Genomic DNA, 23191 nt, shown 5'->3' on the forward strand with positions numbered 1-23191 from the left:
GGGGCAGCTTATATTCTTCTGTTCATCCGTTCTTGATCTCTTTCGACTCTCTCTCTCTATCTATCTATCTATCTATCTATCTATCTATCTATCTATCTATCATCTATCTATCTATCTATCTATCATCTATGTATCAAGAAACTCTATTGTTTATTGCCTATTTGTCTCACTCTTACAAACCGTGGTCTCTTAGTCATCATGATAGTTCTTTGTGGGTCAGGATGTACTGGCTGCCATTTCAACCATGCTGCCAACTTTAGTTATTTCATGCACCTTGCCTCTGACAACTAAGTGCTGCCATCTTTCTTTGCTACTCTGGAATCCTGCTGTCCTCACTGATAAAAGGGATCCAAGTTCCATAACAGCATGTTCTGCCATCTGCCTCAGCCTGTAACCAAGAACCACTACTAAGCTACTCAGTAATGGTGACATGTCTCTTTCCAGTGCATTCCTTATCACCATAGTTGATGAAATGTTCTTCAGACCCTCCCAAGGACAGTCAGCTGGTGGGCTCTCAAGTCTTATGTAATAGACTCATTCTAACATATTCACGTCTCTGAGAAATTTCCTTTTTTTTTTTTTTTTTGCAGTACTCTATCAGTGCAGTTCTACCTTCTCAAATTTATTTAATAAAAGTCTATTATTTTTCCTAAGCTTCTAAGAGCCATCACAGCAGCATATCAGAACTTGTCAGGGCATTATGTCCTGAATTCCAGAGAGTGCCCCCATATCAACAAACTTTCCCTAATCCAGCTTTAATTTTAGGTCCCCTCCTGGTTCAGGACCTTTCAGAGCCACTTTCAGGCATGCTGTCCTGGTTACTACCAGTTCACATTAGCCAGGTCTTACAGCAACTTTGGTGAAAAATCCCATTTTTCACCAGCAGAAAGAGAAATTCTTGAGTCAGGTTATAGTAAGACTTGGCCGTAAATGTCACTCCAGTGGCCAGGAGAAGATATGGGAGGCATATCTGAGGAGGGCAGTATTTTCTAGCAAGGCATTTGCCTCAGTTGAGGCTTCTGCATAGTCTTCAGGCTACTATTTAGACATCAATGTTAGAAGAGATGATATAATTTCCTTCCTTCTGTTTCAAAGGATATCTTCTTGAGGAAGACCTATTCTTTCAAAGATTATACATAGTATAAGATCTGAATTTTTGTTTCTCTTTTTAATGACTTAAAATTGATACTTAAAAATGTAATCTAAACATTTTTCAGTGAGATGGAAAACCTCCAAAATATTTAAAGTGAAAATGCATCTAAATCAGGCTTATAACATTTAATTGTTGACCTGGATGTGGGTTTGGATTCTTAATTTCAAAAAATGGAGGTTTTTTTCCTACCAATATTTAGTGGTTTACAATGAGCATTTCCTCACCAAGTGAAAACTAGGCTTATTCAGAATAAGGAAGCTGATACTTTGAATAACTTATTGTTTACATTTGGCAGTTAACTACCTAGATAGAAGGCTAATAATATGCTTGCCAGGAAAAGTTATAAATCAAAAATGAAAAAAGAATTCTGGCAGTGAGGACACAACTGGAACAGTTTACACTAAGACAAGTAGTTAATCATCCAGCTGTGCTCTTGGCTAATAACTCATAGACTGTAGAAGGAAACAAATGACTGATATTATCCCATCATTGTGGTTTTAGGGTACTGGGTTGACAGAATGCTGTTGGTAAAATTGGGAGAAAAATTATGCATAAGGGGAAATGGTCTATATATTTCAGGCATAAGTTGAATACTTTATACAGGTTTGAAACATTTACAACATTCTATACTCTTCTTCAACAGCCCTATGGCCTTATAAACCCATTATATGATTATCTAAAGATTACATAGGTAAAATTCTTGTTTTTCAAGCTTTGTGAATGGTGGCAACTGATAGCTTTTTAAAAAGACTCAAGATGATAAATTTATTTTTAGTCTTAAAATCATTGTCTCATTTGCCTATATTCTATGCATCCTAGCCTGTGTAAGAAAACAAATGCTTTAATAATATGATTTAATATACTCCCATCCTGTCCTGATGTTTCTATTATGTGATCACATGTTTTCTCATCTAAATGTTATCTTTATAGGTGTGAAAATAAGCGTTATTAATTAGCATTGTACTTTTTGGATGAAGTTTTTTCTGATAGATATGATTGTATTATTTAAATTTTATAAAAATTTTAACAGATTTCTTAAAATGAACTTAGAACCATTTAGAAATCATCCTCAACTTCTCAGTCCAGCCTTAACTTTTGTTATTTTATTATGGATCCATCAGTCAACGAATCAATCAATCAATCAATATAGTAGATATGACATTTCTCAGGCAACAAATTTGAATATGCAAAGTAACTGTCTTTATTGTTTTGTAACTCAATTTAAGCTTCATTTTGCACCTCTACCTAGTGGCAGAAAGTTTAATCTAGTTGTTTTGCAGTACACTCAGTGGACTTAATATTCTTCTGCCTGTTCTTTTTTTAAAAGTGAAAATAAGTTTCATTCACTCATTTAGCTTAAATTACTTCATACTTCTTGAACCCTTTAAGCCCTTCAAGTATCCATGCAACCATCTCTGTTCTCTCATGCCACTGCTTATTTGGAGCCTGATAGCTTGCTTCTTCTCAAGGCAATTGGTGGGAAACAAAGAATGAGCTTTCAGTACTCAAACTTAGAGATTCTATTTACACCTACTTGGAGTGGGAGTAAGGGAGGGCAGAGTCCCTTCTAAGTGACTCACATAAGCATCTCACTATATTATTCTTTTAAAAAGATTCTTTGTAAATGAGAAAGCTTATTTCTTCCTTAACCACCCTACCTTTGTTTAAAGCATATATTTTATGCTCTAAATTATAGACTCTCTGTTGACTCTGTGTGGGCTTTAAAACTTTATTTTGAAAGTCAAGAGCTGAGAATGAGTTCCGTCCTTAATTTTTTTCTTTCTGCATTTCTGCTGAAACAACTTTATTCTGATGTGTTAAATTCCTTCCCTGCCCCCTGATTTGAGGAAGGATATCAGTTAGAAGGAGGTGTATGTGTGAATGTTGGGGGCCAGGGGAGCAGGCAGAAGTTGGGAGGGGCCACATTGGTAAGGAATTTACATCATCATCCCACCACACAAATATTAATTTGATGTCTGTTACATGTCAGATTCTATTTTGGGTACAAGGAAAGAGTTTAGAAGGTATATTCACAGTCTTCAGGGAGATTGCAGTTAGTGGAGGGAGCAAAGAACAAAATATGTGAAATAATTAAAATGTAATTCAAGAAATGCATAATATATAATTAAATATTAATTTGGATAAAGCATGCTCTGCGGTGAAATTATTGTGTATAATAAAATTAGAGAGAGACTGCATGAGGTAGTGAATCTAGAATTGGTCCTAAAAGTTGGATAAAATTTACATGAGAGGAGAAAATGGATAAAGACATTTAAGATGAGAGAAACAATGTGAGCTAAGTACAGAAGCAAGAATGACTATGGTAAGCATGAGGACTAGTCTTGGAAAAGAGATTGAGTGCTTGGAATCAGGTGACAATAAGTTAGATTGAAAATAACTTACTTGCTTTTTAGGTTGGTAGAAGAATTTATGTTTCCTGCAACAGACAACAGAAGATTATACAGAGCCATGATAACTGTTTTTGTAGAGGAAAGGAATGATGAAGTCTGGATGAATTGGAGACTCAAGGAGGCTATTGTAATCCAAGTATGAGATGATGAGTGTCCAGAACAGGGTGATATGAAGTGAGAATGCAGTGAAAATGAAAAAGAAAAGAGAAGACAAGAAAGTGATGGAAAGATCTGGGAAAAACAGAATGGGATAATATATTGACATGGTAACCTAGTTTTTAAACTTCACATTGTATTTTTCTTTTTTCCTTCTGTTCAAGTAATATTCAATTCTGGGCTCATTAGCTCAGTGAAGGGATGTGGCCAGGTGCAAGTATAAAACTTGGCTTTTGTTTTAGAAATCTAAACCTCATAATGGAGGAAGGATTTGTGAAATCAGTAAAATAAAGTGGACATGAATGCAAAGGAAAGTGTCTTGGCTGGATTTTTGAAGGGAGAATTGCTTTGAGACTATAAAGAAATAGATTGGGCAGGGAAGAGAAAGCCTAGAAGGTCCATGGTGTACTAAAGATATGAGTGGTCCAGTATGCCTCCTGGCAATGACCATGAGAAGGTGGCCTTTGGTAAGATACTATCAAGGAAATAACTCCATGAGGCTTTTAGCAGATGGGGAATGGGAAACTTTGTGGACAGATTCCTGTGCTCCAAGAATGGTAAAGAAGCTGCACCATGATACCGTGACATGATGGACTTAGTGAAGTGACTTCAAGGCCATATTAGTTTTCTATCTCCCTCATCCTTAACCCTACAGAACCTTTTCCTATTCTTTAAGCCTCAAAACCACCATGGAGAATTGGGGGAACCTTTACAAAGGCTCAAGTTGACATTTCCAGCTTGCCTCTGCAATAATGATTTAATGGAGTAATAGGAAATAAATCTGCATTTATTGCACATCTGAATTTGTGGGCTTCACTCATCCCTGCTGCAATAGTGACAGACCCATTATCCCATGTGAATTACACACTACTTTTATTAGAAAAGGATTAATTTACTAAATGTTAAAATCCTTTTTAAAAAATACTTCTGATCATGTAATTTCTTTTTTCTTATATTCACTCTTTTCAAAGCATTATTATAAGCTCCTAATGGGAGTTAGTGCCTAGCAATATGAAAATAAATAGCACATAGGCCCTAGCCTCAAAAATCTTATTCTAGTGAAGGAGGAAACATTAAACAAATGATTCTAACATAGACTGTTTCAAATCCATTGTGGAATAATTTAGAAATCAATAATGCACAAATAAAATTCCTGTATTCTACTTTGCATACTGAATTTTATCTTAAATCTGGAATTTATATGAGAAGGGAATTATTTATTCATAAAAATACATTCAAAAAATTTATTGGGTAACAGTCTGGTATAGAACATAATTCTTGGCTAGAGGAAAGGTGGAAGGAGGGCATGAATACTAAGACAACTAAGAATCTTCCTATTTTTGAGGAATTTGATGTTTAGTTTTGAAGGCAGTGCATATACACATATAAAGCAGGTGATGCATATACACATAAAACATGAGAGCAGGAGAGACTGAGGAAGTTCAGTGTTCAGTGTTCAGATAGCAATGGGTGGAAATTCTCTAGGCAGTCAGAGAATTGGTATATGTTGGAAAGTGATAGAATGAAAACAGGAAAAGGAAGACAAGAGACTAATGAGAGAAAGTAGACAAATGGAGGTGTAGTTTTGCAATTGTTTACAAATAAAATGTGAGTGAAATATGTCATCAAGGGAGTATTCGGAGTACTGAGGACTAGTCCTTGAGCTCTGGGAAATGGCCACTGCCAAAGCCTTGAGGGAAGATCTTAGGGAGGACGGAGAAGAAAAACCTTCTGAAAGCAAGGAGGAGTGACTGATGACCATGTCAGGAGTCAGGGGTAGGCAGTTCACGGAAGAGGAGAGTCTGCAGTCAAGTGTCAGACGCCATTCCTGAGGGGTTGCAAAGAATCAGAGCTGAGACAGGCCAGCCTGCAACACAAGGTGGAAATTTCACTGGTGAGAATGAGAGACAGATCCTTCTGTGGTTTTGGAAGCTAGCATTCCCAATTTTCTTTTTCTTCCTTCTTCCCTCCTTGCACCATATCCCTCATGTCCCTTTTTCATTAGTTCTTGTGTGTAGATCTTCAAGGCCTCATTTTTTAAAACCTTGATTTTGCTTTATTTTCACCACACTTACATAATTTTTGAATAGATACTACTTGCATTTGACAAGATTTTAAAATTTGAAAGTAACAAAAAGTTAAGCACGGTATGTATTGTATGTGTTCACGTACTTATTGACCTAGTTCTTTATCTTATTATTTAAACATTTATTTATTTACTTATTTTAATTAGTTTCGAGTATACAGTACATTGGTTAGACATCTATATAGGTTGTAAAACGGTCCCTCGCCCCAATTGCTCCCTCCCTCCCCTGACCCTCCATCTAGCCAACGTATTCATTCTAATTACATTCCCTATGCCGTGCTCCCCATCCCTGTGTCCATCCATTAGCTACTAATTTGTACTTCTTTAACTTTTCGCCTCATTCTCCCAGCCCCCAAACTCCCTTCCCCTCTGTCCATCACCAAATTGTCCATTTGGGAGTCTGTTTTTGATTCGTTTGTTCTTTTTATCCCTTAGATTCCATATATAAGTGAAATCATATAGTATTTATCTTTCTCTGTCTGACTTAAACACCTTCTAGGTCCATCAAAGCAATGTTTTTCCATCCCCTTCGTTTTAGTCTGTGTCTTTTAATCTGAAGTGAGTCTCTTATAGGCAACATGTAAGGGTCTTGTTTTCTTTTCCATTTATCCACTCTTTTAGTTGGAGCACTTAATTCTTTTCCATTTGAGGTACTTATTGATAGGAATGTAGTTGTTACCATTCATTATTCCTGTTTTTGATACATGTTTTTTCTTCTTAAAGAAGGCCCTCCAACATTTCCTGTAATACGGGCTTGAAAAGCTCTTTATCTGTCCTTCAACTCTAAATGATAGCTTTGCTGGATAAATTATTCTTGGTTGTAGATCCTGGGTCTTCATCCTGTTGAATATTTTTTGCCAAGCCTTTCTGTCCTGCATAGTTTCTTTTGAGAAATCAGCTGCCAGTCTTAAGGATTTTCCCTTATAAGTAACTAACTGTTTTTCTCTTGCCGCTTTTAATAGTCTTTCTTTGTATTTAACCTTTGGCATTTTAATTATGTTGTGTCTTGGTGTGGGCCTCTTTGGATCTCTGATTTTTAGAATTCTCTGAGCTTCCTGGGGCTTTATGTCCATTTCCTTCAGCAGTTTAGGGAAGTTTTCCATCATTATTTCTTCAAACAGCTGTTCAACATCTTGATTTTCCTCAGTTATGCTGATCAGACAGATATTTGGACCCTTAATAGTGTCTCATATGCTTCTTAAATTATTTTTATAGTCTTGGCATCTTATCTCTTGCCATTCTGATTGAGTGTCCTTGGCTTTCCCATCCTCTAGATAGGGCATTTGATTTTTTTTTTTTTAAATTCACTCTGTTTATTCCTTTGTTTATTCCATTTAACATACTTCTCATCTCAGATAATGTGTTCTTCATTTCAGACTGGTTCCCTTTTATAATTTCCATTTTCATTTTATTTTTTTTTTATCTCTTTGTTGAAGTTTTCACTGAATTTAACCAAAAGTTCAATGAGCATCTTTATAAGCAGTGTTTTGAACTCTACACCTGTTAGATTACTTGACTACATTATATCTGGATCTCTGTTCTGTTCTGTCATATGGTCATATGCTTTCTGCTTCTTTTCTTCCCATTTTGGCTGCCTTTCCGTGTCTGTTTCTATGTATTAAGCAAAGCTCCTAACTCTCCCGGTCTTATTAGCGTGGATTTGTGAAGTAGGTGTCCAGTGGCACAGTCCTGAGAGGAGCTCAGCTACAGGCCAAATTTAGCTCAAGCCTCTGCCCCTCCAGGACCACCTGTTAAGATTCAGCAAGCAATCTACAGATGCTGTGCTTATAGTTGCCTCAAAAGGTCACGCCAGAAACTGAGGCCAGCTGCCTCCAGTGTGAGTCTAGATACTGCTCAGCAAGGAGCACCTGACTCGCTGAGAATAATCCTGGACTATCCAGTCTGATGACCTCACAGCAATGGTAGCGCTTTGTCCACGCATTGGTGGGGAGGGCTCGACAGGGAACAATGGACACCGCCAGCACCTCTGTACAGAGTGAGCCTTGCCTCGGCCCTCACTCCAGCAATGTCTCCCTGTAAGTCCCTGGTGCCCTCTGTGTGCAGCCAAACAGGGATTGCTGTTCAGAGCGAGCAGGTTTGTCATTGCGAAAATCTGCTCGTGGATGCAGCCCCTTCAAGAGGCGTCTGCTGCTGCCGCAGCCTCTGTCTCACTCAGCTGTTGGAGACCGGGTCGCCCCGCATCCTCGCCCTGTCCTACCTTCTGCCGTTGCAGGGTGCTTTCTTGGATTTCTCCCTAGTTGTATGGCTTGTTCATCAAGATCCCAGGCGATTTTTCCTTGCTGCTGCTCCTTGTTTCCGTCACAACTTTGATTTGGTCACCAGAGGGATGAACAGAGCCTCTATCATCTACACCATTTTGATCGCTTCTCCCTCTTATTTTTTAATCTAACAATTATTATAGGCATTTTTTATATTATTCTATATAGAGAGCTACCTAGTTATTTAAAGGCCGAATATTATTTCTTTTGTAAATATTGCATAAAATATTCTACCAGTACCCTACTGAGAGATGCTTAGGTTGTTTCCAAGTTCTAGCTCTTACCATGCTGCAGTGAATATCCTTGTTTATGCTTCCTTGTGAACGTGTGTGAAAATCTTTGGAGAATTTTCTATAAATGAAATTGCCGGTTTTAGAGGTATGTGACTTGATTATTTTTATCAACATTGAGGCCTTAGTTTGAAGTAGCATTTATTTTAGGTTGTATAGCAACTGAGAACATGTAGTTATCTTCCAAATTCAATTATGCTTTTCTATTTGTTAGCCAGATGGAGATCTTTAGAGAGTGAATGAGACTCCCAGAGCTAGCAACTCTGTTGAGAGAATTTCGCAGGTAGTGAGTAGCAAAGGTAGAAATTGCGTCAATGTGGCAGTGGCAGGAGAGCCAGGACTCTTATTCTGATATTAGCCAGGATTTAATTTTGTAAGTTTCCTGAGACGTTACAGAAAGTCCTTTGTTTAAAATGTTTCAAAGTCGGGGAGAAAAAACCCAACTTGTAGTTCAGAAGGTAGAGAAATTAGAAACATCTGGTAAGTTCGGTTGCAGACACCACTTGTGCTGACATGGAGATGTAATAACTAGGCGGTTGACTAGTCCAGTCTAATTCTGGTGAATAATATTTTCTCAGCAGTCTCCTGGCCACAAAGTATCAAAAAGCAATGGGAACACGCTGTAAAGTGTCTTGATGCCCAGAACAATTACACTCTGGAAACATTCTCTTGGCTGGCTGAATGTGACCTGTGACCATGGCTCAGTTCATTCCACAAACAGAATTAGTCACAGAGCGCATGTGGAATAACACTCTTTGCAGGACTTTCTTGTTTTGACTTTCTTAGTGCATGATACTGTGATGCGCCCTCACATCTTGGAATGATATTGTCTTATAATAGCAAGGATGAAAAATAATGTAACACTTTGCTTTACATAATTATACAAGTATCATTTCCCCCATGCGGTTATTAACTACTTTTTGCAGAGCTATCTTGTATATGAGTGAGGCCAGTCCAAGAGTCTATGACTTTGGTTGTAATACTTTCTGCTATCTTAATATCACATAAATAACATGCAAGTTACTGGTCTAAGAAACATTGAGCATCTTCAGTTCAGCCCTGTACTTATGCACCCTTCTGATCCCTCCCTTATCTCATAAGAGAAAATTAATTACTTCACTTTCATGTAATACATGTAATACATATAATACATGTAATACATGTAATACATATGTACTTCAGACATAATCCAGTTGATTTATCACTTTGTATTTTAATTTATTTATGTACCTGTCTCGAATTAGATGTCTACTCAAAGTTAGGACTATTTTATGTGTTCCTGATGACTATGAGAATGCTAGCTCATACTAGGTGAACTGTAAATGTTCAAAACATGAATGAATTAGTCATCTAATCATAGACCATGAGGTACCTTGATAGGAAATCCAATCTTGCTACTACTAATAATTTTTCACCTATGGGTATATTCTTGCACTTGGTTTCCTAATACTTTTAACTGATCCATATGGCTGGGTAATTTCCAAAGTTTCTGAATATATTTTCTGAAATCATCAGTGTGTAATTCTGTAATTAGTCAGCATAGACCAGTTTTGTGATGCAATTTTCAAAGACTTCTGAGGATTCTGCTATCTAATGGGAAGAGTTAGTTCTAACTGAAAATGAGAGTGTCTTGCTTACTACCGTACCTGAACATTATAACCTAAAAAGATGTCCAAAATGTTGCAACAAAGCTTCCAAAAATATTTCTATTACTGAATTATTTGTAAACCATCATCATCAAAGAATTTTTTTTGAGCACTGACATGCACCTAGCATATCCCTGAGCACTGTACCAGTTAAATTGCCCATGTGGACCCAGTTGATGTAGCACACAATGTCCTGATTTTGTGATTCTTTTAAATTCTTGATTTGGTATACCTATGATTTTATTTGTTTAGAATTCTATTTGCTTTAAAGTTGAGCATGACTTTTAGCTATTGTTTCTTACTTCGTCACTTTTAATTTTTCAACATACAATCCTTCTTAGTCTATTCATTGGGGGGAAAAAAAAAAACCCAACACTTTATTGGACACTTTCTCCCTGAAGCTCCTGACCTGCCCTTTCATGTTTATATGGGCTAGGCAAATTTCATGTCAAAATCTTCATCATTTTTTTTTCTGTAGGAATATGGGTGTATTAACATATCATCAAACAAGACAACAATCTTAAAATATAGCTTTTGTGTTTGAAGAGGCTAGGTAGGGGATGTGATCCAAAGTATGAGAAGTTATGATTTTATTCATAATAGAGAATGTTGGGATATTATGTTAGTAACTGAGTCCACTTATGTTGTGTAGCTTTGAGAAAATTATTTAATGTTTCTGAGTTTTCTTGACTCAAAAATATTGTAAAGATTGGAAAAAATGTCTGTTGAGCATCTTGTAGAGATGAAACATATTAGGCACTAAAAATGAGAGCCAACGGCAGAATTTATAGCTGCAAAAAAGATGAGAGAAATAATTTAGTGTGAGCTTGGTATACATGTGGCATGCATGCTGCCACTCCATGTTTATACTGTTCACAGCAGACTCCACTAATTGGTCAGCATCTTTTCCAGTGAGTCTGGACGCAGCTTACAGTTACTTATAAGCAGCATCGCTAGTTAATCAAAGAAGGAAAATGAGTTAAAACCCATTTTCCATCCCTCATGTAGTTTAATGCTTTCATTTTGCAGAAGAGACAACAGGATTTTCATATGATTTCCTCAATATGACACATTTAGTGAGTAATTAGAACCTGTATTAGAAGTTAGAACTCAATTTATTTCTCTTTCATTGCAACATCTGACTTTCTTGTTCATTTTCTTTCGTAACAACCAGAATTGGGATTCATTGTCAGTTGCCATTTTTTTCTCAAGCAAATAAATTAACCCATGATTTTCTTGAATTCGTTAGTTTATATAAATGAGCCACACTGAGCACTTTACACTGGTGATTACGTTTTTTTTTTCAGCTTTGGTGTTTGATTCAAAACTGCTGTTCTATTGGCTTTTAGAAAAGAAAAAGCCTGGGGGTCAGCAGATGTTGAGGGAGGGATAATCAAGGTAAACAATTAGATAACTAGGAAGAGGTTTCCTAAGCAAGTAACTCTAAACAATTTCCACATACTCTCCTTTGATCATTTGACTTTTTTTGTCTGGTCTGAATACTATGCTGTAAATTTTGGATTGGAATCCACTGAAGCTGGCAACAATTAATCCTTCTTTTTACTGAGGACATGCTTGTACTTGCTAACAACTACAAAATTAATTCAGACTTACTAGCCAAAAGGAAAACAGGATGAGAAGACAATGTGAAGCCTCTTTTTCTCATCACTCATGCCTCCCCCCTCCACTGTTTTTTGTTTGTTTTAGTTACATTTTCAAATATTCTCTCATTTTCCCATGTTCTGTGTTCACTTAGAAAATCCTCTAATAGCACAGATGACAAACAGAAGTTCCAGAAATGCTGACTCATCACAGCAGAAGTCCAGTGGTTTGGCAGAGACAACTTTAAAATGTTAAGAGTGGCCCTTTTAAAACTAAGTTCGTGGCAGCAGATGTCACTGTTGGTCTATCTTAACTTTAGGGCACTTCTTGAGTAGTGTTTACTCATGGGTATGTGAGCCCAGTAATCCTAGTTATTAGGCAGCAGGGTCTTGTGGGACATTTCATGATGGTCTGTGGCACTAATATAAGGGACAATTTTTACTCCTGGAATGTAATGTAATTATATAAAACTTTAAATATTATGATTATTATGATTATGATTTTCATACTAGTGTCATTTTCCTTTTTAAATAGAGCTTTTCCCTACTAGGCTCAAATTTTCTTTTGTTTTTTTCCATCTTTCTGTATGTCATTCTGTAAGCATGGGACAGCTTTCTTTTTTCTGCCCGAATGTGCTTATTTGTTCATGTATAAATCTCCATAATTCTTATATTCTCTAAAATACTTTATTCCACATTGATTTTTGTGCCATTAACTACGATGCAATTAACCTTCACTTTTCTGAGTAAATAAGTTTGTCAGTTATTTACCTGTTGTCTCTCAGCTCCATGTCCTTGGTTTTGACTTTACTCTCTGGTGCTAGGGCTGTGACTCTGTCAGTTTTATTCCTAAGATTTCCTTGCCAGATTCTAGAATGCATTAGAGTAGGACTTGAAGGAATTGGAGGTTAGGTAGTGGGAGAGGAGATGAGACTTTCTTCCTGTTTTTTCAATTTGTACCATTCTTCTTGGCCTTGATTTGAAAATAGCATTTCTCCTAAGCATCAGCTGGTGGCCCCAGCTCTGGAAGTGACTTCATTTGGCACTTCCAGAACCAGCCTCATCGTGTTACCTCAGAGGTACCAGCAGGAGCCAGCCTAAGTCTCCACCTCCTCTTCTTTCTTCTTTCTCCTTTCTTTCTTCTTTCTTTCTTCCTTCTTCCTCCTTCCTTCTTCCTTCTTGTTCTTCTTCTTGTTCTTCTTGTTCTTGTTCTTGTTCTTCTTATTCTCCTCCTCCTCCTCCTCCTCCTCCTCCTCTTCCTCCTCCTTCTCCTTCTCCTTCTTTTCTTTCTTCATCTTCCTCCTCTTCTTCCTCCTCTTCCTCCTCTTCTTCCTCCTCCCTCTTCCTCTTCCTTCTTCCTCTTTCTCTTCCTCTTCTTCCTTTAAATGAATTAGTTTTGGAAGCCTGTATTTAAAAAAATATTTTTTTAATTAAAATTTTTTTTGGTGACATTGGTTAGTGAAATCCAGCAAGTTTCAGGTGTACAATTTAGCAGTAAGGCATATATTGCATTGTGTGTTCCCCACCCATAGTTAGATTTCTTTCTGTCACCACTTATTTGACTCCTTTTACCCCATCTACCTTTCTTCTCCCCCTCCCCCTCTCCCCTCTGGTAACCACTAGTCTATTGTCCATGTCTAAACCTCTTCTTTAAAGCATCAAATCCTGGGCTCATTCTTCTAGCTCCTAGATTTTGGTTATCCCCACATTTTCCCTTTTGTTCTCCTAACCTCAGGCATTGTGGCCGCTTCCTGAGTTACCTCAGTGTTCCCTTTTTGCTTATTCAGCCCTCTATACCTGTGAAACCAGTTTCCTCCATTAAATCCTCTCTGTTGAGAGTGGTTTCTGTTTTCCTGACTTGTCTGTTACATATATATGGTCATATATATTTCAAATTTTATTTAATGTTGAAAATAGGACAAAGCAAGTAGCAAATTAATTGCATTGTGTTTCTGATTTATATTTTTAAAGTATTTCCCTGATTTGGGCCTTTAGCATGTAGTATGTTGTGATGATTTTGACTACTTGATATGGAATGTTTTGTGAAATGCATGTACACCTCGAGATACAATCAAAGCAAAAAACGATGTTAATGCTGCTAGTAATTACTCCTTGCAAAAATACTTAATACTTGCCAGTGGGGTTCTAGTAAGGTTTTACAAATTACTGAAATGACTTGATGCCTATTTTCTCTCCTTGATCTAGATCATACTCCATTATATAGAAAGCAACCCAAAACCTGGAGAGATGAAGGGACTTACTCAAGGTCATGTAAGTAAGTGATTAGGAACCTGGAGCAGTACTCAGTTTGATTTTCTTTCTTTTGCCTCAAGCTTCCTTTAGCTGCTCACGTGTTCATTGCAAGGATTTGTTAGCATTTGGCAAGAAATGAGCATAAGTAAAGTAATACATGGGTTTCTTTGAACTAATCATAATTATATTAATGTGCCATGGCCAAGAACTTTAATTTGGAAGGGCCATAATTAAAGAACTTGTTGCCTTCCTATAAAAGTAAAGTACTCCTTTATATCATATATTTATTCATTCATTCACATTCAGTCAACACTTATTAATGTAGTGATGTATACCAGTCAACATGTTAATAACATTTTGACTCTTAGATCCCTCAGACTTCTCTCCTTCTATTCATAGCAGTGCTTGCATATTCTGATTTCTACTGTCTCGGTTCTTTTCTATTAAACCCCCTACATCTAGTTTCTGCTCCCTACCTATTGAAACAACACTTAAATTTACCACTGACCCGCACATATCATCGAATCAAATACACATTTTTCTGCTTTTGTCTTGATCCATTTTCTGTGACACTGTTGGACAATCCGTTCTTTCTGAAAATTCTCTCTTCTTAGATGCTTCTGTAATAAGTTATTTTCTTACTCCTCCTACTGCTATTTCTCATATCTCCTATGTAAAATCTCAAATATCAATGATGTTCAGAGCTCTGTTCCTGGCCTGTGCTCTATTCACTGTATTTTCTCTCCCATGTGACCCAATTTTAGTCCACTTTCTGGCCTTCTGCCACCATTTATGTTCTGAAGACTCTTAAGTCCATATCTCTAGCCTGTCTTCCATAAGCTCTAGGTCTTTAGGTAAAGCTGCCTGTCGGGAAACTACTCTATCTACATGTATCTTTGCTCTACTATTACCAAGCTACTAACCACTTCTGGCTCTCATCATGCTCCATACCTCTGCATTCCACAAGTTCCTTCTTCTTTGGAATGCTTCACTTCTTTTTCACTTTTTTCGTGTAGTTAATGCCTAACTCAGTTCTAAACTAATGTCTAATTTAAAAAAAAAAAAACAAAACCACATCAGATATCTCAGTTTAAATGTCTTAGTTGAAAGGTTTCTTTGAGAAACCTTCCTGACCGATGCCCATTTCCATTGTTCATACTTCTTCTGTTCATACCTTTATATTCCTTCCACCATCCTAACACTTGACTGTCATCCTCGCTTTACTTTCTTTTCTCTCTTACTAGTTTCTTCTGGTAGTCTCCAAAGATGGATGCCATCAATACGTCACCTGCCTGTACATGCTTGCTGCTTTTCATATCAAGAGATGGAATTTACTTCCCGTCCTCCTCAATACTTTTGAATTGCTTTAACCAATAGAATGTGGCAGAAGTGACATGCTGGGATGTCCTAGTCCAGGCCTTAAGGGGCTTGCAGCTTCTTTGTCCTTACCCTTTGAAGCCTAGTTGCCATGCTTTAAAGATGTTCACACTAAACCTCTGAATGGTTAGAAGCCATGTAGAGAGAAACCCTGGAGGATGAGAGGCTATCATGGGCATTTCAGCCCTACTTGAGCTTGCAGTTAATGTAGCTGTGTGAATGTCCTCATCATTGTTGAATGGTAGCTCTCAAATCTAGTTACTCATCAGAATCATCTGGGGGGCTTTTCCACATTATTAACTCTTAGAGACTTTTATTTGATAAATCTGTGTTGGAGCCTGAAATCTATTTTTATAAAGTACTAAGTCAGGATCTAGATGTCTTTCTGATGATGCAAAGTAATATGCTATTCTGCGTTGCTGAGAACGCTTTGGAAGGTCAGTATAACATGGTCTTTTCCTATCTAAATAGAGGAAGTATATATTCCCAGAGAACAAAGAATCATAGACTGTTGAAGACATCCAGGTTATCCAATTGAGGGGTTCACAAACATGTATGTATATCAGAATCATCTGGGAGCTTGAAAATGCCGATGTCAGCACCCAGTGCAGACCAATCACATCAGAATCTCTGGGCATTGGACACCAGCATCCACTGGACACTAATCATGTTAGAATCTTTGAGGATGGGGCATCCAGTGTTGAGGACCATCTTGAACAGAAGTAGGAAATGTTATCTATAATGGGCCAGGTTGTAAATATTTTTGGCTTTGGTTATTATTTGTAATATTTTTGGCCATATGGTCTTTGTCACAGCTACTCAACTGTGCCATTGTAGTACAAAAATAGCCATAGATAAAACATAAACAAATGAACATGCCTGTGTTTTAATGAAACTTTATTTATGGGAATAGATTTGAAACTAAATTTTCCAAACCTGAACTTAAACAAATAACTCCTCATTTAAAAAAATGTCATCTCTTCCGTAGTTGATATATAAAATTGTAAGATCTTTAAAGTGTACTTTGTGATGATTTGATATACATATACATTGTGAAAAGATTTCCCCTATTTAGTTAATTCACACGCCTGTCACCTCACATTTTTAACTTTGTGTGTGTGTGTGTGTGTGTGTGTGTGTGTATGAGAACATTTAAGTTTTACTCTCTTAGAAAATTTTAAAAATTATACAATACAGTATCAACTGTAGTTATCATGTTACACATTAGATCCTCAGATCTTATTCATCTTGAAGCTGAAAGTTTATACTCTTTGATCAACCTCTCCATATTTCTTCCACCCCCAGTTCCTGGCAACCAATTTTCCATTCTCTGTTTCTATGAGTTTTACTTTTTTTTTTTTTTAAAGATTCCACCTATAAATATACCTTGCAGTATTTGTCTTTCTTTGTCTGGCTTATTTTACTTAGCATAATGCCCTCAAGGTCCATCCAGGTTGTTGCAAATGGCAGGATTTACTCTCTCTCTCTCTCTCTCTCTCTCTCTCTCTCTCTCTCTCTCTCTCGTGTGTGAGTGTGTGTGTCTGTCTGTCTAGCTATCTATCTATCTATCTATCTATCTATCTATCTATCTATCTATCTATCTATCTATCTATCTCATGTCTTCTTTAACCATCCCTTGATAGACATGTTGCTTCCATGTCTTGGCTATTACGAATAATGCTGCAATGAACACAGGGGTGCTGATATCTCTTTGATAGTCTGTGTTCATTTTCTTTGGAAATCTCTACTTTTAGGCTTACTGTTCCAATTTTTAAATATTGTCAACAACTGAAAAAAATCTAAAATGCTGTGTAAGTCAAACTAAATGTGTCTGGGCTGGACCCAATTTGCTGCATCTGTGCAGAGTCTGATCCACAACAGAGTCAAAGGAGTGATGGGTGTGGAACCTGGGAGAGGACCTGCCTTTCAGAGAAAGCATGTGGGAGGGAAATGCCAAGAGTAAAGAAGAGTTGGAGGATTGGGCTAGGGAGTAGAGCAGGAATCAGTTACTTAAGTAGTCAAGAGAGATCAAGCTTCTTCAATTAACATGCCTATTAAATTAAGGAATATCTTTTATTGGGATAATGCTAAAATATTCTATAATATTATACCTTTCCTCATGTCCATATCATTATACTTGTTGTCAGGAAACAAACAAGACCATATATAAATGATGGGGGAGCTGGCTAGGAGTACAGAATAGGCTTTGGGGTGAAGAATACTAATCATTAGTAAATAGAATGGAATAGAGTTAGATGAGTATGGGGGGAAAATATGCCTCAGGAGTGGTATTTGATACATAAAACAGAAAGAGAGAACTGGGGTTAGACAAAAGTGGTCATTAGCCAGGAATCAAGTCCTGGTGGGTTGGGAGTTGACTTGGCAGTATTGGTCAAAGTAGAAGCCAAGGTGAGACACTGAACTGGGTGGCCAAGATCAGAGCCAGAACTATTGATTACAGAGCCAAGGATCTGGAGGTAGTTTGGAAGGCTATGCAAGGGGGGCAATGCCAAGAATATGTACTCCCTGGTTTGGGAGTTTTCAAATGGGAAAATTGCTGAGATCATAATACATATTAGCTGACACAGTAATTCTTAGGTTATTCTTTAAGTCAGTGTTGAATTAAGAGTTAAACACATTTAAGATTTGGAATTTTGTTTAAAAAAAAGAAAACATGCAAACATATCAATTTTCCAACAAATGTTTTTTAAACAGAGCTTTCCGCCAAGTTGCCTAAGAACAGCAGTTCACTAGAACTGCACGTCTTCAAATACTGTCTACTGCAGAATGGAAACAGGAACCTCTGGGAATATCTGTGAGTCATAGAATGTTGTAAAGAACTTTCCAAAGACATTTTCTTGCTAGGATGGAGAGTTCTAATCTCATATTGGCAGGCTCAATTGGCAACAAGGTATACTGTTTACTTTGATTCCTTCTCAGCTGTCTTGCATGAGCTTGGCTCATCAAGTTTTTGATATATTGGGGCAGAAGAGTTGCATAATATGACAAAATTGTAACCCTTTCTGTTATTCTGCTCTCGTAAGATAGATAAAAATCATGATCCTAATCTATGCTTCCTCCGTATATTTAATTCAGTTGTCTTTGAAGGAACTAGTTTGTATTACTCCCACAATTTTGAAAGCTTATAGTACTGGTAATTGAAGACATATGTTTTCAAATTATTAAAAAAGGATGTCAAAAAACACTCATAATGCTTCTAAAAAGGGGTATTTCCAAATATGTGTATGCATATGTGCTCTGGGGTCTTTTAATTTAGTTTACATATTAGTGCTTGCATTTGGCAAAATATGGACACAAATGAATATCTTACAAACATGGTAATGGATGGACCAAAAAGTAGGCCAGAAAAAATGAGTACTTAATCCTTTGCTCATAAATTCATCCTGAAACTAAATTCTTTGATATTTGATGAAGTCCGGATACTTTTTAAATTGATTTAGTGTTCACAGGTTTTTTTGTTTAATTTTTAAAATTGAGGTATACTTAACATACCTTAAGTGTATAGTTTAAAAGATTTTGACTATTGTACATACCTGTGTAATCACCAACCAAATCAATATATAGAACATTGCATCACCTGGAAAGCTCCCCTGTACCCCTTTCTAGTCATTCTCCTGCCTTTTCAACACCAGGAATAACATAGATTAGTCTTGCATATTCTTGGACTTCATATAAATCGAATCATACAGTATGTACTTTTTTGGGTTTGGCTTCTTTGACCCAACATGATTTTAAGATTCATCCGTATTGTTGTGTGTATCAGTTCATTCCTTTTAAACGCTGAGTAGTATTCCATCCTATGCATACACCACTACTTGTCTGTTTATTCTCAGAGCTGGACATTTGCCTTGTTTTTAGTTTGGGCTATTATAAATAAGGGTGCTAAAACATTTTTGTGAAAGTCATTGTATGGATGTATATTTTTATATTTCTTGTGTAAACACCTAGGAGAGGGACTGCTGTGTCACAGGACTGTGTAAGAAATTGTCAAACAGTTTTCCACAGGGTTGTATGATTTTACAATCTTAACCAGCAATGCATGGAGTTCCATTTATTCCACATCTTTGCCACTCGAGTGAGATTGAAACATTATCACACTGTGGTTTTATTTTCATGTCTCTGATTGCTAATGATTTTGAGGAACATTTTGTATGTTGATTGGCCATTTCTATATCTTCCCTTTTGAAGTGTTCCTTCAGTTCTTTTACCCATTAAAACATTTTTTTGTCTTTATATTTTTTAAAGAAGTCCTCTTTATATTCTACAACACAGTTTATTGAGCAGACTATAATTTCTTTATTGAATTAACTTAATATTTTTTTAAAAAACCAAATGACCATATATGATGTATAGTCTATTCTGTTCCTTCGATAGGTATGTCTGTCTTTATGTCAATACCACATAATTCTTGTATCCTTGAAATAAGGTAATATAAGTCCCCAAACTTTTTTCTTCTCTTTTAATATTGCTTCAATTCTTCTAGGTCCTTTTTCTTTCTAAGTTTTAGAACTTGCTTATCATTTTCTATAAAACCATCTGCTAAGATTTAATTGGGATTGTACTAAACCTATCAGTTTGTCTCCCAATTTTATGAATGTGGTATATCTTTACGTTATTAAGGCTTAATTAGTTCCAGCAATAGTTTTTTAGTGTAAAGATCTTGTCTTTCTTTTGTTAGAGTTAGTCCTTGGTATATGATAGTTTTTGATGGTATTGTAAATGGTATTGTTTTTTAAAGTATACTTTCTAATTGTCTGTTAGTAGCATTTAAATATAATATTCATATATCATTTTTGTGTTCTGGGTCCTTGCTAATATACCTATTAGTTCTGGTAGATTTTTTGGAGGTTCCCTAGAATTTTCTTCACATACCGTAATGTTATCTGCAAATACTGGTAATTTATTTCCAATATTTGGCTCTCTATTTTGTTTTCTTGCTTTTTTACACTGGTTGGGATGTCTAGTATTGTGCCGCAAAGGAGTGGTGAGACTAGACATCTTTATCTTATCCCCAGTTTTAGGATAACAGCTTTTAGTGTTTTATTATTTGTAGGTTGTTAGTTCTTTCCATAAATGACTTCTGTCAGATTTGGAAAATTCCTATCTACTCCAAATTTGCTGAGAATTTTTTATCACAAATGTGTTTTGAATATTGTTAATTTTAAAAAAGTCTATTGAAGTAAATGTATTATTTCTTCATTTTCTTGGTGAATTACATTGATTGATATTTGAATATTAAACCATTTTCGCTTTCTTTAGATAAGTCCAACTTGGTCATATGAATTATTTGTTTTAAATATTGGTGGATTTGATTTGCTAAAATTTTGTTGAGGTTTCAGTGCCATTTATGAGGACAATTGGTGTGGAATTTTCTTGTAACGACTTTGGTAGATTTGTTATAAAGGGATATGCTGCCTTAATAAAATAATTCAGAGTGTTTTTATCCTTTTCTGTTTTCTAAAACATTTTGTATAAGATTAGTATTATTTTTTCCTTGAATGTTTGATAGAATCCACCAGAGAAACCATCAGGGCCTTAAGGTTTTATGTGTGTGAAAGTTTTTCATTACAAATTCCAGTTCTTTATTAGAAGTATGGTATATTAAGTCTAGGATTGCTATAACAAAGTACCACAGACTGGGTGGGTTAAACAACAGAAATTTGTATTTTCACAATTATGGAGGCTAGAAATCCAAAATCAAGGTGTCAGCAGGCTTCTTTTGAGGCTTCTCTCCTTGGCTTGTCTTATGCCTGTCTTCATATGGTCTTTTCTCTCAATAAATCTGTGTTTAAGTTTCCTTTTCTTATAAGGACACTAGTCATGTTGGATTAGGGCCTAATCTAATAACTTCATTTTAACTTAATTACCTCTTTAATGACTCCAGCTCCAAATATAGTCACATCTTGAGGTACTGGAGGTTAGGATTTCGACATAGAATTTTGGGGTTCACAATTCAGCTCATAGCATATGGCTACTCAGATTTTTACTTTTTTTTTTCTTGTGTCAGTTTTAAAGTGTGTTTTTCAAGGAATTTGACCATATTATTTCAAATATCAAATTTATTGGCATAAAGTTGTTCATAATAATTTCTTTTTATTCTTAATATCTACTGGCTCTGAAGCCATGTTCATCTTTTATTTATAATGTTAGTAATTTGCACTTTCTTTTTTTCGCCCTTTGATAACTCCTTTAGATACTTAGCAATTTTATTAATCTTTTTCTAAAGGCCTGTCTTTTGGCTTTGTTGATTTTCTCTATTGTGTTTTCCGCTTCGTTGGTTTTTGCTTCTATTTTTAAAATTTCATGTTTTTCTACATTCTTTGGTTTTAATTGCTCTTCTTTTTTCAACTTTTGTAAGAGTTAGATTAGATGATTGAATTTAAAGTCCTTTCCTCACTAATATACTCCATTCAGTACTATGAATTTCCCGATAAGTGATGCTTTAGGTGAAACACTGATATGTATTAACATCATTCTATTAAAAATAAAATCAATTTTTACTTTTGATTTCTTCTTTGATCCATGAGCTATTGAGAAGTGTTTCTTAGTTTCCAAGTACTAGGCTATATTTAAGAAAATTTATTGATTTTTAATTTATTTATATTGTCTTAAAAAACATGATTTTAAAGTTTTAATCTTTTGAAACGTATGGAGAATTGTTTTATTTTCCAGTACATAGCCTGTCATGGTGATGCTCCACATACCTTTGAAAAGAATGTGTGTCCTGCAGTTGTTGGTTATAGTGTTCTGTTAGTGCCAATTAGGTCAGGTTGGCTGATAGTACTCAAATTGTTTATATCTCTAATGATCTGTTTTTGATTGCTTGTGCTATTAATTACTGACAAAAGAGTGCTAAAATCTTCAATTATGTTTGTGATTTTGTCTATTTACCTATTTAGTTATGTCAATCTTTGCTTCACATGGCTCTGTTATTGCTACATCTTCTTGATGAATGATGCTTTATCATTATAAGATGTTTCTTTTTTATCTCTAGTCATGAAGTCTACTTTGGTACATATTAACACATATATATTTATACGTATTACTATGATTTCCATTTCTGCTTTTTTTGGGTTATTCAAGTTTTTTTTTTTTTTCCCGCCTACAGCACCTGGTCTTCCTACGTGGTCTCCCATCCAAGTACTAACCAGGCCCAACCCTGCTTAGCTTCTAAGATCAGATGAGGTCGGGTGTGTTCAGGGTGGCATGTAGACTTTTTTACTATTAATTTTTTTCTCTGCTATCGATATCTTTGTTACACGTCTTTAAATTATGTTTTAGTGTTTATTCTACTAATTGCAGTATGCCTGCTTAATTTATTATGGTCTCCCTCAAAATAGTTATCTATTTTATGGGAAATGTAAAAACTTTACAGTGTGAATTCTGCGATATCCATGTTTTGTATTAGTCATTTATTTTACTTCTCTATATGTTATATTCCTTACCCAATATCATTTTACTTATACTTTAAAAAGCCAGCAATTTAAAAATAAGTTTTAGAATATTTACATATAAAAATAGCAAAAATGTTTATCTACATACTTACTTTTTCTGATGATCTTCATTCCTTTTCATAGATTTGGGCTTCCATCTGGTATCATTTTCTTTATCCAGATAAACCTCCTGAGGCCTTTCCTATATGAAAGTTTGCTGTTTGTGAATTCTTTCAGCCTTTGTGCCTATCTGAAAATTTAATTATTGTTCACAGATATTATTCGCTTGACATAGAATTTTGGATTGAGAATATTTTTCCCTTCATAACATTAAAAATGTCATTGTATTATCTTTTGGCCTCCATTGCTTCTGATGAGAAGTAAGCTGTAATTTTTATTTTGTCATTGTTTTTGTTTCATTAAATGATTTTTTTCTATATTTTTGGTTTCCAGTAGTTTAACTACGATATGCCTAGATGTAGCCC

The 23191-nt window shown here is 35.8% G+C and overlaps 1 pseudogene; it reads right to left on the reverse strand.

Annotated features, from left to right (window-relative positions):
* Positions 1-22372: 22372 nt before the first annotated feature.
* Positions 22373-22487, reverse strand: LOC111739374 (annotated as a pseudogene).
* Between the last annotated feature and the right edge of the window lie 704 nt (positions 22488-23191).

The sequence above is a fragment of the Pteropus vampyrus genome, unplaced genomic scaffold (assembly GCF_000151845.1).
Source record: "Pteropus vampyrus isolate Shadow unplaced genomic scaffold, Pvam_2.0 Scaffold2, whole genome shotgun sequence".
NCBI classification, from domain to species: domain Eukaryota; kingdom Metazoa; phylum Chordata; class Mammalia; order Chiroptera; family Pteropodidae; genus Pteropus; species Pteropus vampyrus.